The following is a 14344-nucleotide window of genomic DNA, read 5'->3' on the forward strand; positions in this document are numbered from 1 at the left end:
AGGAAATCCTGAGAGGATTTCACTGACCTTATCAGACCCAAAAGCTACAACTCTTGTTGCACAGGTCCTGCTTTACCTTGGTCTTAACCATCCAGAAGAAAAGTATAAAAATGAAGTATAAGAAGTAAAGCCATGCTGTTATGTTGAGGTGTAGAGGACTCAGGTCAACAATTTCTGACACTGCCAGTCAAGAAGAAGACCCAATACTATTATGGAGTACTGGACTCTTTTAGAATATTTTGCTGAGTTTACACACCTATAATATTTAAATGATGGAACTTAAGAAAAAAGGGGATACAGATGAATGTCCACTTTGTGTCTGTGTATTCAAAGTAGTTAGGATAGATATATAGTTACATCTCTTAATGAATAGAGGGATTTCTTCTAATTGTGTTTGTAAATAGGATATCAAGTCCGTATCTTGTACAGCAATTAATCACTAGGAAGAATGTACAAAATGTGTTAATTATTGAAACTGTCCTACCAATTTGATTTGAAACTGTCTCATTGCTATTTATTTCTCAATAAAATTATGAAAAAAAAGGAAAGGCAAGAGCTCCTGTGCCTTGATGCTGCTACTGCCTCCTACCTGCTCTGCCATGGACTGTATTCTCCTTTTCAGTGCCCCTCTGCCATGCCACCCTGCCTTGGAGCCAACCAACTGTGGAGTGAAACTTCTACAAACTGTGAGCCAAGTAAACCTTTTCTTCTTTAACTTACAGGTACAAAGTATTTTGTCTCAGAAAAGAGAAAATTAACTAAAATTTTGGTTAAATTTTAGTTAAAATTTAAACCAAAACTGGGGAAATGAAGGCTTTGTTATAGTGCTCCCTGGTCAAGTGATTCAGGAACCTTCGGAAGTGGCTTGTAGGAAGAGTTTGGTAAGGTTTGAAGATGCTGACTGAAGAAGCCGCCCTGGGATGCTATAATATGGACTTGATGGAAGATTCTGGTCAGATTTCAAAAGAGAAAAGCACTGAAAAACAACTGTTAAAGACCAGCTTCAGGAAGATTCAATTAGGAATAAGCTCAGCATTGGCTGTTGGACTACAGATCATGTGTGCTATCCTTTGGCAGAAAATTTGTGTGAATTTTGCTCATGCCCAAGCAAAGACTTTGCAGGATAATGAGATTAAGTTCAGTGGACTAATTAATCTGGTGGAAGAAATTTCAATGCAGTCAAATGTTGAGACAGTGGCCTGGTTGCTATTGGTGCTTTTAGCCAGGTGTATCTTGAAAATCAACAGCAAACAGTGCAACAGAATGATTTAAAGTGTTTTGAGTTTGGCCAAAAAGGAATGTTCAGTAAAACTGTGACCTGAAAAGATAGAGAACTTCGTTGCTGAAAGGGAATAGGAAATAGAAAGCATGACCTGAGGACATCAAAAGCTCCAGAGGATTCTAGCCTTTGCAGCCTCACTTCACTTTGAGTAGAGACCCCAGAGCACCATTTTGCACAATGATGGTGGCCTAGAGAATTCATTCCTCTGGATTGGGTTCATAGTATGCAGCAATCCAGGCCCTTTGTCCTTAAAGATAAGAGAGAAGGAAGGCTAGCTACTGTCCCAGCTGGTGGAAGGCCCTGGCATCATACATGTGGTGTTGATTTCAGGGGCATGCAAAATGCAAGTGTTGTGGGGTCAGAAAGGCTTCTACCCAGATTTCAGAAATAGGCCAGGGAAGCCAGGCAGTGGGCTCCTGAGAGGGGAACATGTGAGGCTGTGAGTGTGAAGCCTAAGGTGCAGTGGAAGACCCCAGAAGGTTGGAGAAGCCAGGAATAAGCATCACCAATAAGAAAGTGACAAAGAGTGAGCAAATCAGCCCAAGAGAGAACCCACAAGAGCTGCAACCTTGGGCAGTGCCATGGGACAGAGCCACCCAAACGCTTTGGAGTTCACAGCTTGCCATAAATTGCCCAGATGCGGGGTATAAAACTATGGGACTTAATGTTCTCCCTGTTGGATTTTGTAACTGCTTTGGTCCCATTCTTTTTTATCCCCCTTTTGTACCTTCTGGAACATGAATATTTAGCTTATATATTGGAAGTGTTTAACTTTCTCTTCCTTTGTAAAGGGGTTCTCAGCTAAAAGTATGCCTTAAATCTCTAAAGAAGACTTTGGACTTAGACTTTTAAGCAAGGCTGGAAATTGTTAGGACTCTGGAAACTCTTAGAGATGGACTATATATATGTATTTTTTTTACAAAGCATCATGAGCTCATAGATGGGGCATTTTAGAAGTAGTTGAATTTATGGCAGTGGTGCTGAACCTATAGCATGTGTGCTGATTTTCTTTGAAGGCAAATGATGTTAATGTATGAATTGTTTTTTCTAAATCAAAACCTTCGTATTTTGTTTTCATTGCAGCAAGTAAGTGGGTTTTTGATTGTTGTTTGGGCACTTATTTCTAAGTTTCACCTTCACTGATCTAGGGTGTGTGAACGTGAAGGGTGTGTGAATATGGGCTAATGGAGTGATAACTAAATTAGTCCACCAACTAGTTTATTATAGTTCTGGGTGTGGAGATTGGGAAGGCCCACCCAAAAGGCTTATGGCCTAGAGGCTCACTGCTGCCTGCTTTGCCATGGACTGTTTCCTCCTGTGCAATGTTGCTGTGCCACCCTGTTGGAACCAGCCAACTATGAACTGAAGTCTCTAAAAAATATGAACTACAATAAGGCTTTCCTCCTTTGGGTTTTGGATATTTTGTCTCAGCCACAAGAAAAGAAACTACCACTGTAGAGCATGGTGGTGATTCTTTGCAATATAATTAATTAGCTAGATCATGGTAGTGACATATTTGACAGGTCATATTACTTCTGTAAACTCTTACAAATTATTCACCTATACACAATTCACCAAGGCTAATGAAATAATTCTATACAGAGCTTTAGTTTAGTCTTTATTATTCCTGAAATTATAAATCATGGGCAAGAATAAACCGTTTCAACGTCAACTGCTTAGAAATTTTAATAAACTCTTTAGAAAAGATACTGCATATCTTTGGTGGAGAAAAGGCCAATGGTTTATTATTTTTTAAATCCCAATAGCAGCACGCATCATCTTTTAAACATTAATTCCAGAAATACCATGGTTGAGTTTAATGTAAGTGAACTTAACTTTATGATGCCAGTTTTCTCTGCTTGTTAAATTTTTGCCATGAACATTGCTTAGCAGCAAGAATTGCTGTACTAATTAAAATAACTGGACAGAAGGAAAGAAAGCAAAAGTGATCTTGCTACTTTCAAATTTAACAAATTTTTAGAGCCAGGGTTAGACATGGAAGTAAGAAATCCCAGAGTCACAGATTATATTCGATTGTCTATTTTTTACACATGCATTTTCTAAATTAGCCTAATTGATGAAACATATGTAGGTACTATGAAGACTTTTTGTTGAGTTCATTATTTATTACACAGGAAAAAAAGATCAAAAAGCTAACTCCAATTAAATAAATATTAAATAAGGACTCTACTGTGGCATGAGATGCCTGAAACTTACAAAGGACATAGCCCTGGGCTCAGGACAGTTGGGCCCAACGGGACTGCCCTACAAATTCACTCCTTACAGAAAGGAGAAGCAGGGATTAAAAAGAAGCTGGAGCCAGGCATCATGGTGCAGTGATCAGGAGGCTGAGTCAAAAGGAACACTGCAAGGCCAGCCTGGGCTTTGTAGGGAGTTCGAGGCCAGCCTAAGCTACATGTGAAACCCTGTCTTCCAAGAGAGCAAGACAGACATACACGGGAGTCACAAAGTTTGCCGGGTGAAAAAACTGACAGATGATAAATGTTTTGCCCTACAGGCCGTCCAGTCTTGGTGGCCAATACTCCTCTCTGCTGTTGTTGGGAGGAGCAGCTGCAAGGAATCTAGAGACAGACAGGTGTGGCTGTATTTCAGGAGAAACTTACTGCCTTGCATTTTGAATTTCTTCAGTTTCTATTGATATAAGTGGTAGGTTGGAAGTAGGCTGCAGGCTAGTTAGGGCCACACATTATTTTTTTTCATGATTTACAAGAAGATGATATTTCAGTAGGTTTTCATAGTGTTGTTCAGTTCAGCTGCACACTCCTTTATAGCCTTTCCTTTCTGTGTTTGTTTCATGTGATAACCACTGTTCTCTGAGGTACAGAATTTTCTACCCACTGTGTGGTATTTGCAATGCTGGAGGCAGGCACAAGGGACAAAAAGGAGATAAGCCCAGTTCGTTCCTTCTTCTTGGTATTAAGCATCAGTGTATTTAGTCAAATATAAACATAAAATAGATATCTATTTTCTTACATTCAGGTCTGGAAAACTGATGCAATGGTCTGAATGCTTTTCATGTCCAAAACTCATACTAAAGGTTAACTGCCAGTATAATGGTGTTAGGAGACAGGGCTCTAAGAAGCGATCAGGTTGGCTGAGTAAGAGGTCACATGCCCGAAATTCCAGCACCCCGGAAGGCTAAGGTGGGAGAATCGAAAGTGTGAGTCTGAGTCCAGCCCAGGGAATGCAGTGATTTTTCAAAACTCTGTCTCAAATACAGTGAGTTGGGGGGCGGGGGAGTTAAGGGATGTTGTTCACTGCCTAAGTCCTGGGTTCAGTCCCCAGGGTCCATCCCCAAGGGGTTAGGCTAGCAGGGCTCCCCCTGAACACAGTTTGACGCATCTACAGAGGAGCTTGTGAGCCTGTGTTCTCCTTTGCTCATTCTCTTTTCTGCTGTGGCAGGAGACAGCACCAAATGTGCCACCTACCGAACACCAGAGCTTGCCTTGGCTCCCTCTTGGAGCACCCAGCCTGCAGAACTTTGAGAAAGGACTTTCTGTTCTTCATAAATTACCCAGCCTCTATCCCTACTCCCTCTCCTGTCCCTTCTCCTCAACTCAGTAACTCCTTTTGAATAAGTTCATTCTCTATGTAGGTAAGCAGGATGGTTTGGACAACTGTACATAACATATCTGTCTTAGTTATTCTTCTTTCATTGCTGAGACAAATACCTGCACTCAAAATGAAGGAAGGAAAGGTTTATTTAGCTCACAGTTACTGGAGGTATGAAGACACTGGAGGAGAGACTGGAACACTGCCGTGTCCAGGATGACCCTCTCCATATCTGCAAAGGGGCTTGTGGGGGGTGTCACTTGTTGGGGGGGTCGCAAGCGCATGCTGCCAGTTTAATGGTTTGTGCCTCTCTGGTCCCACCCTGGTCCTCTGGCCGCGCCCCTCAAACCACTCACTGCTCAAGTCAGGTCTGCCCCATGACTTACATGAGGCTTTGGGGGTCAACTAGACACAAACCATAACATTCTGTCACTGGACCCCCAATGTCTCATGCACATCCCCTTGTCCAAAAGGCATTTTAGTCCTTCTCTAAGAGTTGCCAAAGTCCCAACAGTTTTGGCACTGCTGAAAAGTCCAAGTCCCAAGTCTCCTCCAAGATCCAAGGCAAACTCTCAACTATGAGCCCCTGTACAAATAAAAAGTTAAATACATCCAAAATTCAAAGGCACAAGATAATCATTGCCATTCCAAAAAGCATACACAGGAGGATACAAATCACTGGGGCCAAAATAAGTCCACATGCTGCTCCTGGCAGCCTGCCCTCTGCCCACTCCAAGGCCAGCGGCCTCCCTTGGAGGCGTAGAGAGGGTCATCCTGGACAGGGCGGCACCCCACCCTCCTCCAGACCCTGTAACGTGGAGTGGCAGTGTCTGTGATTGAGGCCACCTTGTGCAGAGAGGAGATGGTTGGTGAAGACGGAGGCACTGACCCTCTCTCCTGAGCAAATAAGGCTCTGAGATCTTGCTACATCATTCAGGCTTTCTAAACTATGAAACCTCCAGTAACTGTGAGCTAAATAAACCTTTCCTTCCTTTATTTTGAGTGTCAAGTGTTTGTCTCAGCAACAAGAGAAGAGTAACTAAGACAACATCCTTTGTTGTCTAATTCTTTTTTTTGCCCCTCCCCTTCCAGTTCCCATTTACAAAAGCTGGATTTCCTCACCACCCCTCTCTCCCTTCAGTACTTTCTTTATTTCCTCTTTAAATTCTTTTCTTTCCTTCCCTCTCTCCATCTCTGATTCCTCTTCCCATTTTAATGGGGAGAATCAGTGAAGGAGGCGTGCGAACACATGACTATCTGCAGCTGGTGTGCACGTGTGGGTGCAGGTGCGAGGTCTCAGGGGTAAGTGAGGACCTGTAATGCGGGAATCCTCGCAGGTGTGCCTGAGTTGTGGCTTGTGGTGTGCCCCCAAGTTTGTGGAGTCGTTAGTCTGTTTGATGTGGTTGTGTCCCAGGTGTGTCTGCGTCCAACACGGGCTCAAGGTGGAGCATACATGCCCGGGAATGTCCGCGAGTCTCTGACGGGGTTGCCCCGGCGCCTGCAGTGACTTTCCAGCGAGCGGTCTGGACCGCTCTGCCTGCCGGCGTCTGGGCAGGTGAGCGCTCAGGAGCAGGTGCGGCCTGCGCGGTGCCTGCGTTGCGGCGTCCCGCCTGCAGGGGGCGCCGCCCAAGGCGGCGTGGGGGCCACTCCCGCCCTGCGAGGCATTTCCGTTCCTGGTCGCGCCCGTCTGCAGTGAAGGGCCCTCTGGGCAGCAGGTGAGGCGCTGCGCTCCGCCCCCGAGTCCCCGAGTCCCCGAGTCGGAATCCCGGTGTCCTTGGGGTAGGGGGAACTCCTGGCAGAAGGGCGGGGACCCGGGACAGGAGAGCCGCACGACCCGGAACCCTCAACTGGAGGGCGCGTTTGACGGCGGAACCCTCGGTCGGAGGGCGCGTTTGGCCCCGGACCCTCGGCTGGAGGGCGCGTTTGCAGCCGGAAGGCCGCGCAGGACAGTCGGGGCGCCAAGGGCGTTGGAGGTGGCTGGCGCCCACTTGGGCTTCTGGTGAACGGGGGAGGCCCCTCGGGCGGCAGCGGCAAAAGGAACTTGAGAAGAAAGCTGCAGCTTTTAGTTTTAGAGCTATCTGTGTGGAAACCATAACCAGCAGGGGAGATTTAAAAGCCGCTTCTGGCGTTAGCGTCCCTTGCTGGGGTCCCTCGAGCCCGCGGCGACGCCCGCGAGCTGGCAGCCGGCGCCCCGCGGCCGGCTGCTGCGGTCGGGTTCTCGGCCCGGGGTAGGCCGCCGCCAGCGTGGCCCTCGGAGCCCAGCCGAGGTGTCTGCTGAACGCCTCTTGATTCCAAGCGGAGCTTAATAGTGTTGAAGTAAAAGCAACATTCGCCGGACTTGGAACCGTATTTTTGTAGGGAGCAGGTGGTTTTCCAGACGTTCGTTGGAGGGGCGAGGATAGCTCAGCGGCGTGGACTCCTGCCGGCCTGCGCAAGGTCTGGAGTTCAGTCCCCGGTACCACAAAAGGAACAACAACAAAAAAAGTTCCGTGGACAAATTAATTAAAAACTAAACATTTCTAAATGTTGACCCATGTGGGTCTTAAACATACAGATGCTTAGGTACGTTTTTCTGTACCACTCAATGAACTGAAGCGCGGACGGGGAGAGCCCGCCTATCCCGGGAAGCGCTGCCATAAACCGGACGTTCCTAAGGAGGCAGACCCGCCTTCCGCAGAGCATTTGTCTTTTAAAAGCTGAGTTTACAGAGTTCATTCCTAATTAGTGGGCTTTTGTACAGAAGTATTTTGCCCTAGTGTCACTGGCTACTGTGGGATCTTGCTGTAGTTGAAATGAAAATTAAAACTAAAGCATGAATTTGCACGAAAAGGGTTTAAAGAGAAAATGGTAACTTTAGATTGAGTAGTGTCATCTTTGGAATCTGTTTGGTTGCTTTTTGTGTAGTACGATTTAGCTCGCTCTGTTTTCGTCCCTTGTATTTCCTATAAGTTAGAGGTTAGATCCAAAGGCGCGGCGACCACTATTTGGCAAGTCTACTTCCCAAGCAATTTGAAGTTTTAACATTTTAAATGTATGTGACTTGACCGCGGTGGAAGCTGAGCTTTTCTACAGTGTACTTTGCCTGATGACAGAAAACCTACTGTGTTCTTTCTCTTTTTCTTTCCTTATTTTAGGAGAGATATAACTTATTTTTTAGGGAGGTGGAGAACTTTGAGCCCTCCCTCTAGGTCAGTGGGAAGTCTAGCTAGTCAAGCCCTTCTCTGCCCCTTGGGCTAGGAGCCGATTTACACAGAATGAAAATAGTTCCCTTCTGCGTATTCAAACCCAGGGTGTGACATTGCCTTCCAAGAGGGCTTGGTTGGGCCATTTGATTTTGGTTTTAGCCCTCTTAAACACTCAGTGTTTTTCCCTTTTCTCACCCCCCAGCAGGATTGAGAGCTGGGCATTCGGGCTTTCTGGTCTGTGTCGGAGGTAGACATACATGTCGCCTGTGTGCTGCACAAGGATTCTGGAGCGAAAAGTTTTTAAGACTTGCAGCCTCACTGTGCTGCTGGACTCAAGGGCAACTCATCTTTGAATGAATTTACAGGTGAGAATAGCTTTCCTGTTTTCCAGGATGTTTTGACTCCTGAATTCTAGAGCCCAGAGGCTGCAAGCTGAGCAGGCCAATGGAAGTGTCTTTTTGTCATGTAAACACAGTAGGGGGAAATTAGGTTTACCTCTGTTGGTCTGTGGTCATATTGATTTCTAAGAATTATTTATACATTAAGAATACTAATCTTCAGATATATTACAACTATTTTCCCTCTTTTTTTTTTTTTTTGTACTTTGTTTAGTTTTTGTCCTCTAGAAAATTTAAGTTGTGTGTAGTGAAAATATCAGTCTCCCTTTCATAGTTTGTTTTATATTTTGCTTGGAAGGAACTGCTCGTTTCGATATTTTAAAAAACATATTAACAATAGATGAAGGGCCAGCCAAATAGCTCAGCGGATTAAAGCACCTGCAAGCAGGCAGCAGTTGAAACTAGGCTTGGTGGCGCGTACCTGTAATCCCAGCTCTAGGAAGGCTATAAACACGAGGGTCACTCCAAGTCCGATCTAGTAGTGAGACCATGAACACCCTGTAGACCCTTCCCTAAAATACAAAAAAAAAAAATGAACCTGAGATGAGAGTTGTTACTCAGTTTCATGTCACTGTAGTGAAATGCCTGAGATAATTCCCTTATAAAGGGAAAATTATTTGGGGCTCATGGTTTTGTTTTTTGGTGTATTTTTTTGTTGTTCTTGTTTTTGTATTTTAAGGAAGGGTCTACAGGGTGTTCAGGGTCTCACTACTAGATCAGACTCGTAGTGATCCACCTGTTTATAGCCTCCCAAGAGCTGGAATTACAGGCGTGTGCCAGGGGCTTGTGGTTTTGGAGCTTCCCAACAAAGATAAGGTGGACCCACTGCTCTGGACCTCGGCTGGATGTTCAAGATGGCAGTGCCTGGGGCTGTGTAGCAGAGCAAACCATGAACCTTGGAGTAGAGAGGAAGAGAGCAGAGATCCCCAGTCACCTTTGAGGATACACCTGAGGGGACCAGGAGTCTCCTGTAAGGTCTCAGCTCATCTAACGGGTCCATCCTTTCCCAGTAATACCACCCTGACCACCAAGCCTTTAGCACTTGAAACTTTGGGTGATGAAGGGCCAGCCAAATAGCTCAGCGGATTAAAGCACCTGCAAGCAGGCAGCAGTTGAAACTAGGCTTGGTGGCGCGTACCTGTAATCCCAGCTCTAGGAAGGCTATAAACACGAGGGTCACTCTGCCCCCCAAGCTATAGCAGCTAGGAATATATGATTCTGAAGAAAAAAGACTGTTAAAAGAGGACTGTTTCTCCCAGATAATACCAAATTAATTCAGTGTCTACATTAAGATGAAGTTGATGCTAATGTGTCAGAGTTGGGAGATGAATATTTGAGGAATCATACCATTATGCTGATTTTCTGTGTATTCTGCTTCCCATAATTTAAAAAAAAAATGTTTACAAAAGAAAGGATGTGAGGGGAACCCATCTTTGTTCCTTTTGCTCATCTTACCTATTTATTAAGCAGTTCTGTGCTCAACACTAGGAGTACTGTGTTAATGAATACCAAGGTCTGGATCTTCCATTTTTTACATAGGAAACAGATGCTAATGTCAGGGTTAAGGGCACCAGCTCCTTAGCCAGATGCCTGGGGTCCAGTACTGGTACTAGCTGGATGATGTTGAACCTTCTGTTTCAAAAACTAAGGATATATCTCTAGGGGAGAATCTTTTTTTCTTGCCTTCTGTCCTAGATATGTCCATGTTGCCTGACTCATTTTCACCCTTTAAAGCCAGCAGTGTAGCCCCTCTCTGACCCTCTTAGGAGCCAAGAACAGTTCTCTCCTTTCCAGGATTCATCTGATGAGATCAGGCTGACTTGGATAATGCCAAGGATAATGCCCATACCTCAGGGTCATTAACTTTAGTCCCATTTCACCACATAAAGTAATACACTCATGAGTTTTAGAGATTAGAACATGGACATCTTTGGGGCCCATTCTGCCAACCACAGATTTAAAGGAATAAAAGACGAGGATGGTGGAGCACTGGAAGGGAGGAGATGGATTAGGGAAGGAATGAGGCAGAGACAGTCCTCTGGTGTTAGTTACTCTAATAGCAAGTGGAAATCTTGGTCAGATTTACATCCCCAAACATGCAATCAGCCATTTTTCCAAAGAGCTCTGGTGGCTTAGTTTAAAATGGAAAATGATACTTAGAGACCACCATCCAGACCTTAGGAGTGCTCATTGCTGTCTGGGTTGATGGTTGTTTTGAAGCTATTTCAGCGGTCACAGGGAAAAACATTGTTCAAGGTAAGATAGTTCACGTTGGTAACTTCTAAGTCTATTTGTTTCTTTTCTTTTCCTTTTTTTGAGACGTGGTCTTGCTGTGTAATCAGGGCTGGCCCTGAACTTGTGATTCTTCCACCTCAGCCTCTTTTGTTGGGATTACAGTTGTGTGCCACCATGCCTGGCTTACTGTATTTCTTAGGTCCAGGCCTCTTTTTCCCTCTCCAGCTATCCATGTTCTCAAAAGCACAGATACAACTAGTCATTCCTGTATCCTTCATCACACAGAGAGGGGTGTGGGTTTGTGGAAAGGTGATGTTAGGTGTAAAGTGCCATTCCTGTCGTGTTACCTCAAGGCTGCATATGTTCATCATCCCTACTGCCAGTGGCCTTGATCTCCTGGCTGACGTAGCATGTCAGGTCTCCCTGACTGCCTCTCTTCTTTCCCTCTGTCCACTGTCATCTGTGAAAGGAAGCCACCACAAGCAGCTGACCCTCAGGGGAGGAGTTTTGTCTCCCCTTGACTAGCCTGGTGAACTCTTTGGAATTCTGCACAGGAAGTTTGTCTGTTGCCTTGCATTTATTTAATTATGGGCTCGGGGACATTTGTTGAATGTTTTAGTTATAATTTGTGCTACTTTGCCTGTTTTATTCCTCACATTGCTCCTGCCTTGGCCGCTGGAGCTCTTTCAGGTGCCCATCACTGGACAGGTTGCTTATGCAGTCAGTTTTGAACACGGCCATGATGCCCTGGATTCATCGAATACAATTCCAGACCACTCTTAGAATCAGTCATTTCCTGAGGGGCCCTGGATTTTCTTGGGATGGTGTTAGAGGCCACATGCCAGTGCTGGGTGTGCTTGTTTCTGCTGTGCTGTAACTGCTTGAATATTCTCTTGTTTGACAGAACAGTGTGTGTGTGTATGTCCCTGTGTATATGGAAATACCTGTTTATGTGACCACCAGTGTTTGTGTTAAGCTAACCCTGGATTCATACTGGTGACTCCAGCTTGAGTGTACTGCCACATGGATCCTTCTAGCCTTTTCCCTGTCTTGGGTGTTGCCTTGCATTCCATTCACTAGAAGGCTGGCTCCTGCTCTCTGCCACTCACATACCTGTACACGTGTATGTGTATAACAGCACTGGAACTGTCAGCCCATAACCCCACGGGAGCTGGTTCAGCCCATTCCAATGGATACTTCCTTTGGCCCATGGTCCTTAAATGGGACTGAGCCAACAGGTAAAATTCTTTAGTCAGGGTAAAATATTGTCCTACCTTGAGACTGTTTTACCTGTCAGGTCAGTGAGTAGGGGCCCGTGGTTTCCTACAGCAGTTCTCTGTCTCTTAGTACTTTGACATAGTTACATGTGGAACAGGAGGCCATGACTACCCTGACCTGGTACAGAGGAGAGTTACTCAGTGACTGTACTGGTTTTATAGGGCTTCCATTACAAATTACCACAAACCAGGAGGCTTAAAACACCAGAACTGTATTCTTTCATGGTTCATAGAAGTCCAGAAAGAGACATCAAGGGTGGGCAGGGCTGTGTCCCTCTGGCAGCTGCTAGGGAAATCCTTCCTCGCCTTCCTGGCCTCTCTGGTAGAGCTTGGCTTGTGGCTGCGTGACTTCAGCCTGCTTGTCTTTTTTTTTTCTTTTTTTTTTAAAATATGTATTTATTTATTTATTTTGTGTGTATGTGGCCAGCTCAGCCCACCAGGGGGCGGGGCTAGCTGGCATGTGGTGCTGGGGGATTGAACCGCGGTCCCTGTGCTTTGCTTAGCTTAGCTTGTTCTAAGTAGGTGCTTTAGACCACTGAGCCATCTCACCAGCCCAAGCCTGCTTGTCTTCACGTGGCACTTCCTCTCCATAAGGTACAGGCCACTAAATTTAGGTCCCTTCCTGATAATCTAAAATTATCTCAAGTCCCTCTTTCAAGCATTTTGTTAAGAACTTCATCAGACCTCCTCAAAAGCAGAGTATAATAAACACTCACGTGCCAGCCACAGCAGCAGAGACCTACACAGCACACATGGTTTGCCCCACTCGGCCATTTGCTCTCCTGCCCGCCCTTGGGTTTTGGGGTTTTGTTTGCTTTTAAAGAATTTGAAGTCATTTCACCCCCTAACGTTGTAGTATAAATTTTGTCTGAAAATTTCTTTTCTTATGTAACTACAGTCCTACCTAACATTAATGAACAAAATTCTGTATCATCAAATCTGTACTCACATTTCCACAGTTTTCTAGAAACAAGGTCTGTGCAGTTGGCTTATTCCAAATGGAATTTTAAAATCCCTTTCATTGTACTTGCTTTGTATATCCTTAGATCTCTTAATAATGTACACTGGCCATAAATTTAAATTAATTTAATCTTCATCTTTATTTCTGTGTTAGAGTAATTTCATGTTCTCATGGTTTTATTATTTAAGTTCATTACAGTAAAATTGATTTTTAGTATAGTTGTATGAGTTTTACCATGCGTAGATTCTTATAACCACTGTCAAAATCCTGATAGCAGTTCTTTCACCAAAATCGAGAAAACAAGATAAAAAAAAAAGTCCTCACCCATTCTGCTCTTTGTGGTCAAGCCCTACTGGCAACCATTGATTTGTTCTCAATCCTTGTAAGTCTTACTTTTTCCAGAATGTCATAAAAATGAAATGATATAGCATGTAACCATCAAGACTGGGTCCTGTTGGTCATTGCCACTGAGATCCCTCTGCGTATGTACCCTTTTTCACTGCCATTATCCAGACATACCACATTGTGTGTCCATTCACTGGGAAGGACACTGAGTCATTTAATATTTGGAGTGATTATGAATACAGGTGCTATAAAAATAAACATTTGTCAATGGGCTTTTGTGTGAAGAAAAGCTTCTACTCCCTTGGTGCTCCCTGGGAGCACAGTTGCTGGATCATATTTGAAAGTGCTTGTGTACTTTTTAAAGTCAATACTAGACTTGTAGAAAATTTCTCATGGTGGCTGTGCTGTTTTGTATTCTCACTACAATGTAGGAAAGTTCCAGTGGCTCCACATCCATGTTAGCACTTCATATTATCAGATTTTCCCCTCAAAACCATCCTAATAGAGAAGTGTTTTATGAGGATTTTTTTGTTTGCTTTTTAGTTAACTGGTTTCAGGTTTTTGATATTTTAAAAATAATTTTAATAATTCCTGAATAAACTACTGAATCAAATTTATTTTATATACTTGTTATAAAGTTACATATTTATGGTTTTCTGATGATTTTCTATAGCTAGATACACATATATTATGTACTGAAAAATAAAACTAGAACATTAAGAGTATTTTTCAATCTCACCCATTAAGAGCATATACTTGGCAAAAGATTACAGAATAATAACACCTGGATACAAGATGCCTTTTGCAGTGACTTGTTCATATTCACAGTGTGTATCTTGTATCTTATCCTCATTTTACCATTAATAATTGTTAGTCCATGTTTGCCTTTCCATTGGTTTTATGCTAGGTTAGGTTGATGAATGAGCAGCTAATTATCTGTGAGCAAATTGTGGGCAAGTGGAGACTAATTCCTTTGAAATTAGCCTCCAGCCTTTATACTATAGTGAACACTGTTGTGGTCTGAAAAACAGGCTCTTCTGTGTTTCTGAAATAAAAGTCAAAGCTTTCATCTAACTGCCTTTTTCCTT

The 14344-nt window shown here is 44.0% G+C and overlaps 1 protein-coding gene across 7 annotated transcripts in view; it reads left to right on the forward strand.

Annotated features, from left to right (window-relative positions):
• Positions 1 to 6364: 6364 nt before the first annotated feature.
• The window catches only part of Ggact (gamma-glutamylamine cyclotransferase), a 33585-nt gene continuing 25605 nt past the window's right edge, over positions 6365 to 14344 (forward strand). For 2 of the 7 annotated variants that reach the window (XM_023715168.1, XM_023715166.1), the window contains exons 1-2: positions 6367 to 6570; positions 8246 to 8405. The gene's annotated coding sequence lies outside the window, so the exon portion shown is untranslated. Of the gene's footprint in view, positions 6571 to 7392; positions 7418 to 7612; positions 7703 to 8242; positions 8406 to 14344 lie in introns of those variants that run through there. The other 5 variants (XM_023715174.1, XM_023715167.1, XM_023715170.1 and 2 more) reach the window with 5 other exon arrangements.

The sequence above is a fragment of the Octodon degus genome, unplaced genomic scaffold, assembly GCF_000260255.1.
Source record: "Octodon degus isolate 3935 unplaced genomic scaffold, OctDeg1.0 scaffold00039, whole genome shotgun sequence".
Lineage (NCBI taxonomy): Eukaryota > Metazoa > Chordata > Mammalia > Rodentia > Octodontidae > Octodon > Octodon degus.